The 10255-nt window shown below is 44.5% G+C and overlaps 1 long non-coding RNA gene across 1 annotated transcript; it reads right to left on the bottom strand.

The window, feature by feature from the left end:
- Positions 1-279: 279 nt before the first annotated feature.
- Positions 280-9634, bottom strand: LOC133254185 (uncharacterized). Its single transcript, XR_009738593.1, has 3 exons — positions 8968-9634; positions 2982-3097; positions 280-2402 (listed from the first exon to the last, which is right to left on the bottom strand). It is a non-coding gene; the product is annotated as an uncharacterized LOC133254185 (long non-coding RNA).
- Positions 9635-10255: the final 621 nt, after the last annotated feature.

Raw genomic sequence — 10255 nt, 5'->3', positions numbered from 1 at the left:
GATGTCAGCAGGACTTCCTCTTTTATGGAGGTGGGGATCCACTATCCTGCTCATTCGGGCTGTCGGCCGAGCTTAGTTTCTTGCTGCTGGAGGATTGAGGTCCCCATTTTCTTGCTGGCTTTCAGCTGAGTCATTCCCAGCATCTAGACGCCTCTGCCTTCCTTGCCTCATGACTCTCCATCTTCAAAAACCACAGCGGTGCCTTCTGACCCTTCTCCTGTTCTGTGTCTCTGTCAGGCAGCTCTCTCCGACCACAATGGGAAAGGTTTCTGGCTTTTAAGGATTGACATCATTAGATTGGTTCCACCCATTTAATATAGGTTAATCTTCCCATTGGCTTCCCTGGTGGCTCAGATGGTAAAGAATCCGCCTGCAATGCAGGAGACCTGGGTTCAATCCCTGGGTTGGGAAGATCCCTTAGAGAAGGGAATGGCTACCCACTCCAGTATTCCTACCTGGAGAATTCCATAGATGGAGGAGCCTGGTGGGCTACAGTCAACGGGGTCCCACAGAGTTGGACACAATGGAGGGATTAACGCTTTCATGTTTTTTTTTCAGTCTTCCCATCTCAAGGTCTGTAACCTTAATCATATCTGCAATTTACCTTTTACTGTATAAGGTAACATTGTCTTGGGTTCCCAAGATTAGGAGACATCACTGGGGGAAGAGAATGGTGTATATATATATATATATTTTTTGCCTACGTTCCCTGTGCTGTACAATACTACATTATACATAGTAGTTTGTATTTTTTTTCTTTTTTCTTTATAAACTGAGGCTAGAGGTCAAATGATATATCCTGAGGCTTGTTGGTTTGTCTAGTTTTAAATACTTATGTATTTATCAGCTTGTACCCAAGCTTAGTTGCAGCACGTGGGAGCCTCTAGCTGGGCATGCTCACACTTAGTTGTGGCATGTGGGATCCAGTTTCCTAACCAAGGATTGAACCTGTGCCCCCTGAATTGGAAGCATAGAGTCTTAGCCACTGGACCACCAGGGAAATCCCTGCTTGACTTCTTTTGTGAAATGCCTGTTCAAGTCTTTTGCCCATTTAAAGAACTGGATTGCAAGCAGATCCCTTTTTGAACTGTGAAAACATTCATTAAGGCGGGATTTTCCATCTGAACAGTGTTAAAATGCTCAGAAAGTAAAATAGATCATTTGAATGCATTTAGAATTTCATGCAGTAAAAGTACCTTATGCCGTTCAAAAGAACATTTTGCTTTTTTCCCGTAAGTAAAGTTTAATCTATTAGTATAATGAAATCAGCAACAGAAACTCACATCTGCATGTGCATTAGGACTCACAAAGTGGTTTTGGATGCATTCCCTCATTCTGCTTCATAAGAAGGAACAAATGAAATGTTGCTTGCTAGTCTTGTTTTCATACCATATATTACTTCCCCCAAATGCAAAAATCAAGGCAAAATGCATGTATTAAAAATAATTGTTGTTGGGGTAATCAGTTGCATAATTTGTGAATTTAAGAATTTTTCTTCTTTGCTCACAATTATCTCTAATTTGGTGATACATCAGATATATGCTTGCAGAATGTCTAACAAACCCTCCAGATCTCAATGCAGAAAGCCATTGCTTTCTGAGAGCTGCTGTTTAAGTCAGGAAGAGGGCATAAATCCACAGAAGCCTGGTGATTGGAAATGTGTCTGTTGCAGAGACTGGGAGCAAACCTCCATTGTTGCGAGCTGCTGAAAGACACAAATCAGGCAGACATTTTTTCAAGAAGCAGATCACAAATAACCTTTCTACATTACAGATGCCTTTTTTTTTTTTTTCATTCCAGACTAGACACTAATTAAATTAGCTCTCTTAACCCTGATGCTCTTATAAAGAATTGTGCTTCTGTTTTGATGTCACATCTTTCTCAGACTGTGTGTGTCTGGGGGCAGGGCGTGCAGGGGCAGTCATATCCGTGCGCATGTGTAAAATGAGAGAAATTGTTGAAGAAAAGCACTGAGCGGGCATTAAAATTCTCAGGCTAAAAGGTACCCTGGCTTTTTTTTCCGCTTCTTGACATTTTAAATACCACTGTGCTATAAAATATATAATCTCTTTCCCCATCAAGTTTGCAGCCTACAAGATAAGACAGGCCAATGTAAGAATGAAATGAAACATAGACATTTAATGACTTTTTTCTTTATATGGCCATCTCATAAGAAGTGAAGTTCTCTCCTCGTCTCAGTAAAAGCCACCAAGGATAGAAGGTTTTTCTTGCAAACGTGTGACCTGCAGCAGCTGTGTTCAGTTGTATTCCCTCTTCTTACACCACCACTGACCCCCACACAGATTGTCACCTTGAGTCACTTCTTTATTCTTCATGTTTCTGTTGCTATCAGATTACTGCACCGGACATTGTGGAACCACTCGGCATTCACTCCCTGTTTCCTGTAACGACACTGCTCAGGGTCTGCCTCTCCCCATACACTTCACGTGCTTCCTGGACCCTGAGCCCTCCTGAATCTAGGAGGAACAAGAAGCTCAGGTCCAGACTCATCTATAGAATCTCATTCTCTGCCAGGGAGAGACACACGCCCCAGTTTTGCAAAGAGGTTTGCAGGGACTCTTGGGGATAAAGCTGCCCCATTCTCCTGAGAAAGATTCCAGGAGAAGAGACCTGGTCCCTTTCCCTCTACTTAAACTAGGAAGCCTGTGGAACTGAGTATAGATGGATGAACCTGATGCTGCAGAGCACAGGTGAGAGATTGGAAGACAGTGAGCCCTCAGACATCATCAGAGACTGAAATAAAACTAACACAGAGGCTGTCGGAGGCTGTTCTGAGTTTCCACTCACAGCCCATCTCCTTTAAGACTTAAGGCATAGTTTGAATTGGCTTTTCTGTTACTTACAGATGAAAGCATCTTTACTGAGATATTGTTTTAAATACAACATAGTCATAGAAAATCTGAGGGTTAGTAAGATTGGGAGATCAGGTGATGGCCATGAACATATAATTTGTTGCTCACAATTTCCAAGAGAAAGGGGCATGCTGCCCCAGGAGGGTCCACACGGGGAAACACCAGGATTGGTCAGGACCAGAGAGGAAGGGGTGAGCTGTGGGCAGGGGCCTTCATCATGGTGTCTGTGGGAGGAACAGGTGAGGCATGGGCAGCACCTCAAACAGCACACAAGCTTACTTTGGTCAGTGTGGTTTGTGTCAATAGTTTCAGTGGGCCCTGGAGCACAGGAGCTGTCTGTAGGTGTTGGGTACTTGGACCTGAGGTCATCATGGCGGGAGATTGTGACCTGGAGTGTGAGGGCCTGACAAAGGAGGTGTTGGGGTGTGAGTTCTGTATTGGTTGGTTTGCATTTAAAAAGCACACTTACAAGTAAGCTGTTTACTGTCTCCAGGAACTGCTTCACCCTGAAGGGGCAGTCCCTCCAGGATCAGCAAGGCCCCAGATGTCAAAACATCAGAATATGGAAATTAAAACCATGGTTAGTATATAATATACACTAAAAACTTAATAAAGTCACTTAAGAGATTATGCTTTTACTGTTGCTTTTGCAAAAGAACAGAGAAACAAAATAAAAAAATTTTTTTCTTTCAAAAAGAAAAAAATTGGGTCTTAGTTGTGGAACATAAGTGCTTTAGTTGCGGCATGCAAATTTGTGGGATCTAGTTCCTGACCAGGGATCAAACCCATGACCCCTGCATTGAGAGTACAAAGTCTTAACCACTGGACCACAAGGGAAGTCCCATGATTATGCATAATCTTTATGGAATGAAGCATTCTGAATTGCCCAGCTTCTATGAAGTTACTACCTTGGGTGTAGTCACTCTGAGAGTCCCTTGGACTGCAAGGAGATCCAACCAGTCCATCCTAAAGGAGATCAGTCCTGGGTGTTCCTTGGAAGGACTGATGTTGAAGCTGAAACTCCAATACTCTGGCCACCTGATGCAAAGAGCTGACTCGTTTGAAAAGACCCTGATGCTGGGGAAAATTGAGGGAAGGAGGAGAAGGGGATGACAGAGGATGAGATGGTTGGGTGGCATCACCAAACTTGATGGACATGGGTTTGGGTGGACTCTGGGAGCTGGTGATAGACAGGCAGGCCTGGCATGCTGTGGTTCATGGGGTCACAAAAAGTCAGACATGACTGAGCGACTGAACTGAAGTCACTTTTATTTTTAAATCTCTGATATCTTTATTTTATTAAAACCCCTCAGATCCTTTCCTCTTTCTCCTTTATTCATTCAACAATGTTTTTTTGAACACCTAGTATGTGCTAGGTACTTTCTTGGGTACTGAAGACACAGCAAGGACCACAAAAAGCTCCTTCTGTTTTAGAGCTTATATTCAGGAGGTGGTGTTGGGAGACTATAAAAAAAGTAATTGAACAATTATAGAAGACAATTTCGTATAGTGATGAGTACTAAGAAAAAGTAAATAGGTTGGGGAGATAATAGGTGCATAGATGAGGCCTGGGGGAGAACTAGTTTTGATTGATAACCAATGAATATAATCCATTGCCTGCTCCTCCTCCCATGTCTACTCCTCTCTGGATAGATTCTGGGGTTATCTTATTTCATGCCTAGGGCTTCAAGGGCTTCTGAATGAAGTTGAAAGTAGCTTTTGCCCCTCCTCTCCCACACAACTGCCCTAGATGTTGAGGGTTTTTTGTTCTAAGGCTGTAGTTAGAATAAAGGCAGCTCATCAAAACCATAAATGTTCTTTCTCTTCCTGTTCTTTTTTGTACTTCAGTCTAGCCATTACTACCTGTGTGTCTTCTCTGGACAGAACACTGTATTAGATGCTGGGTCTTCCATTCCACCCTATTCTACACATTTGGCATTTCCCAGTAAGGCTTGGAGTGTCACGGTCCTTCCCCACAGGTAACCATCTAGCTGCAAATAATTTGTGCTATTGCATCTAGATTTGTGAGTCTTTTAGTTGGATTCTTCTGTTTACTTGGTTGGTTTTGGCTATGTTCTGGCCTATCTTAGTCTGCTCTGGCTCTTTAATAGATTCCCCATAGCTCCCCATAGTTAGCTGCTCAGTTGTGGCTGACTCTTCGCAACCCCATGCAGGCTTCCCTGACCATGGGATTCTCCAGGCAAGAGTACTGGAGTGGGTTGCCATTTCCTTCTCCAGGGATCTTCCAGACCCAGGGATCGAAACCAAGTCTCCTGCAATGCAAGTGGATTCTTTACCATTTGTACCACCAGGGAAGCCCATAGACCCAGGGGCTTATAAACAACAGAAATTTACACCTCACTGCTCTAAAGCCTGGGAAATCTAAGATCAAGGCATCAGTAGATTCAGTGTCTGGTGAGAGCTTGCTTCCTGGATCACAGATGGCTATCTTCTTGCTGTGTGCTCACCTGGCAGGCGGGCAAAGGTGCTCTCTGGGGCCTCTCTCATAAGAGCAATAATCCCATTCATGAGGGCAGAATAAAGTACCGCTCTAAGGTCTCATCTCCCAATACAATCACAGTGGGGATCTGGCTTCAACACGGTGGGGGTCAGTGAACAGGGGGATGGCCATGGGCAAAGATTGCAGGAGAAACACAGCACCTCCAGGCCAAGGAGAGAGCCTCGGGGGAAGCCAGCTCTGCCAGCTCTTGATTTTGGACTTTCAGCCTCCAGAACTGTGAGAAAATCAAGCTCTGTTATTTAAGCCATCTGTTTTGTTAGGGCTAGCTCAGCTGGTAAAGAATCTGCCTGCAATGCGGGAGACCTGGGTTCAATCTCTGGGTTGGGAAGATCCCCCAGAGGAGGACATGGTAACCCACTCCAGTATTCTTATCTGGGAAATTCCACAGACAGAGGAGCCTGGCGGGCTACAGTCCATGGGGTTGCAAAGAGTCAGACACGACTTAGTGACTAAGCACAACACAGTACAGCAAACTAATACAGTGAAAATGAACAGAGTCCCCTGAAACACATTTCCCACCTACAGGACTTTTCTATTCCATCCATCCTGTCTTACTCATTTCAGACTTCACATCTTTGCTATTTCTCTTCTCTGCCCTAAAATGTGAACGTTTCTCTCCAGCATCCATCTATCTACTACTGAGAGTTGCACCTCACTTTTTCTTTAAACAATTACCCTTCTTGGGATTTCCCTGGGAATTGGGTGGTTAAGACTGTGTGCTTCCAATGCAGGGGGCACGAGTTTGGACCCTGGTCAGGGAACTAAAATTCCATATGCCGAATGACATGGTAAAACAAAACAAAACAAAAACAACCACCCTTCTGAAACTCTCAATCCATGCAGTTTGGGGGGATGCCCCACCCAGTCCAGAGATGGGGACATGCAGGTTGGCAGAAGCGGAGTCACAGGGAGGCAGGTAGGTTGAGGGCTTCTCTGCAGCCCTAAGGAAGGAGATGTTTTCCACCTGGGCTGTGAAGTGGCTAGGCTGAGATATCATTGCTGCCAGAGGCCACCACTTGCCTTATGATTGAATCGACTTAGCAGCAGCAGCAGCAGCTTTATGACAATGCAGTGAGCTCAGGGAAGCAGGGCTGAGACCACATCCTAATGACATCATCTCATCTTGATCCAGCCTTCCTTGAGCTTATTTCTTGCCTCTTTAATTACATGAACCAACCAGGAGAGCTCACCCTGCCCACTTTTTTTTTTTTTTTTAAAGCAGGGTTGAATTGAGTTTTTTTAACTTGTAACTAAAAGAGTCAAGACTTACAAACTAAACTGGACTAATTCCTGGACTAAGACTCAAGCCTTCCACTGCAAGGGGCGCAGGTTCCATTCATCCGAAGATCCCACATTTTGCGAGGTGCAGCTAAAATTAAAAAAAGACTCCGGAAAATAGTGAGGTGATTAGTGGTGTGTGTGCATGCTAAGTCACTTCAGTTGTGTCCAACTCTTTGCAACCCTATTGACTGCAGCCTCATGCCTCCCCACCCAGCCATACTGTATCACAACAGACCCTCTAAAAACCCCCAAGTGCTTTATCCTGCTCTCTCATTGGTTATTCTCTTTGGATTCTCCCAGGCCCCCTGGAAAAGGAAGTGACTTGCTAAAGGTTACATAGTAGGATTTGGGGGGTGTTGGTGACTGTGGCTGCCCACTGTGCTCTTTTAGCAGTTAGAATTAAATTTGCCTACAATGACAATAGCCCCAAATAACCGTGGCATAAATGAAACAGGAGTTTGCTTCTCTTTCGCGTGAAAGAGTGAAGGCTGGCCGTCTGGAGTAGAGGCAGCACCGTGGGAGCCAGACCTCTGCTTCTCCCCCCTTGTAGCTGTGCCACCAGTGACTTCCTCCCAAACCTGCTTCATGATGCCAGGTGGCTGCTGAAGCGCCTGCAGGCAGGGAAGAGGAGAGGAGGTTGTTTTTCCCTTTAAGAATCCCTGGCAGAAGTTGCACTTGTCATTTCTGCTTTCGTCCCATTGGACAGAATTTAGTCACACTAAGCTGCAAGAGAGACTGGGAAATGTAGTCTACATACTGGATGGCTGTAGTCCCAGCTAGTAGGGGGCAGAGCTGTCTTACCAAGGAAGGGGAAATGGACACTGAGGGGCAATTTCAGCCTCGGTCATGCCCTCTAAGTCTCTTTGGCTCACTAGTTGTTCAGCCCAGTCCCACCCCTAGGTTGTTGTTTATTGCTTCATATTTGGGTTCTATTTCCTCAGATAGTTTGTGAGCTCTCCATGGGCTAAAGTTGTATTTAATTCTTTGCATCTCTGGCTCCTAGGATAGAGCTTTTTATAGTATATCATGATAATCATTCACTGATATATGGTAAGGAAAGAAGGATTTGTTAACAGGAAACAAAAAGCTAGGTGTTATACAGCTTAATTATTACTCTAAGACATCACCCGGCAAGAAGTCAAGTCTACAGTCTTGCCCAGGCTTTGAAATCAGTTCAGTTTTAGAATCCTGGGTTTACTTCCTGTGAGCTGGAAGTTCATGGAAAAGCGAGTAAAGGTCTCTGAGTCTTATTTTGCTTATTTATTAAAATAGGAATTGTGACACCTTCCCTTCAGTGTTTCGAGAATTCTAAAGATGATTTATGTAAAATACCCAGCACATTATGGGTTTCATTCCCTCCCCCCTTTAATCTTCAGTAAGTGATAATGGCTTGGGGGTTGGTTACAGCTGGAGGCTATCCAGCTTTGTGTATGTCTAAGTCAGCAGCTCAAGATTACTCCCTGCCAGGAGAAAAGTGCCTTTTCTTCCTCTGACTTCTGCACTTAAGACTCAATCTTTGTCCTTGAAGAGCACAACAAAGGAAGATTCAAAATACAATTACAATGTTAATATAAGAAGTATCTAGGTTTGCACACATGACTGAATAAATAGCATCTTTTGGAAGATTTTCTCTGCAGTGACTTGCAAATAGCAACTGTAACTTAATTATTCAGAGAAGTTCCAGGCACAGCTCCTTTGCCTCTGTACCTCCCTCTTCTGGAACACTGACAAATCAGTCCTTGGGCGACTTTCAGAAAGTTATTTAGAAGGTTATTCCAACTTGGATATAGGATACTTGGTCCCAAAATATCATATTTGCTAAAGGATCAACTCCTGATTAGAAAATGCCTATAGTCTGCTTCTTTTAAATATTTCTCTAAATGAGCCAATAGGTCAATTTTTTGCTTATATTAAGTCCAGTTTTTTTTTTTTCTCATATTAAGTCCAGTTTCTGAGGTTTGCAACTGTAAGAGTCTAATACATAAGAATTATAAATTATATTTTCCCCCTTTTCAAGCACATCTTTCCTGTATTTTAGGGCAGGACCATAGCCTTTAAGGGCTTCCCTGGTGGCTCAGATGGTAAAGAATCTGCCTGGAATGTGGAGATGGATCCTTGGGTGGGGAAGATCCCTTGGAGAACGGAATGACTACCCACTCCAGTATTCTTGCCTGGAGAATCCCATGGACAGAGGAGCCTGGTGGGCTACAGTCCATGGGGTCACAAATAGTAGGACATGACTGAATGACTAACACATAACCATCAAGCGTAAGCCTGTCGTCACACACTTACCTCAGTTCAGAAGGGACCCAGACATTTCTCATATTTAGAAGGAAAAAGCAAGCAACTACTGATGGGAAGGATGTTCCAACCTAGACTCTGCAGGAGCAAAATACTTCATCCAAAGAAATGTTGCACCTTCTACCTATAATAGTCTGTTTCATTCTTTTTAGCAAGGCTCTTCTCTTCTTTCCTTTAAACATCTGTGTGTGTTAGCTGTTCAGTGGGGTCTGACTCTTTGCGACCCTACGGGCTGTAGCCCGCCAGGTCCCTCTGTCCGAGGAATTCTTCAGGCAAGAATACTGGAGTGGGTTGCCATTCCCTTCTCCAGGGGATCTTTCCTGCCCAGGGATAGAGCCCAGGTCTTCTGCATTGCAGGCAGATTCTTTACTGTCTGAGCCACCAGGGCAGCCCATCTTAAACATCTTAAGCATCTGTTAACTTAGCATGAGGCACTCACTTTTAAAGCTCCTTCCTGAGCTTGCATCCTAAGCTTCCTCTCTGACATCCACCGGTGAATACTGTCCCTGTTTTAGATACACAGACATCAACACCTGTGACCAGAGAGTGACCAGGCTCCTTGACACCCTTCCTCCTCTGTTGTCCTGCTGTGACCTCTGCTCCAGTTCAGGCCCCCCTTCCTGTCTGCCTATCCTCCTCAGCAAAGCAAAGGAGTCCTGTTTAGGAGGAAGACTCTAGGGTGACTGCACACATCTATTCCTTTTTAAAACATTAATCTGCCCCAGCACTCCTTGCTTTTTTTTTTTTGGAATTTTTAATGGGAGGAAATGTATTTGCCATGAATGGAACAGCAGCCATTGTCTTGGCTCTGTATTCTTCTTCAGTGCTTTTCTTCAGTGGTTTCAAGCAGCGTGCATCCCTTGGTTTTGTAATTGCTTAAGCCTATACTATCGTGTAATGTAGTTTTTTTTTTTTTTAATGTTTCTTTCCTTTATTAAAAAAAAAAAAAAACATTTTGGAATGTGGTGTACAGACATACCTCCCATGGCTTTGGGTAGGATAACAGGCTCCAGATAGAAAGACAGGAGTTGTGGAGGGACAGTACCTGGGGGTCTAAAGGGGCTGAGCCCTTCAGCACTTCTGGGCAGGGGCCGGGCACCATGGTGGGCAGGTGGGCCGGCTGGCATATGGCCACCACGGCAGGTCTGCAGCATCACCCCTCCCAGGCAGTCAGGTCTGCCTTCTGCATCCACTGCTGCAGAGGCTGGGAGGGATCATCCAGGGAGACTGGACAGGCTCATGACTATAGTGTGGCTGTCAGTTACAAAGCCTAAGATGT

Source organism: Bos javanicus, chromosome 9 (assembly GCF_032452875.1).
Source record: "Bos javanicus breed banteng chromosome 9, ARS-OSU_banteng_1.0, whole genome shotgun sequence".
Taxonomy (NCBI): Eukaryota; Metazoa; Chordata; class Mammalia; order Artiodactyla; family Bovidae; genus Bos; species Bos javanicus.
This window is presented reverse-complemented; position numbering and strand designations above follow the sequence as displayed.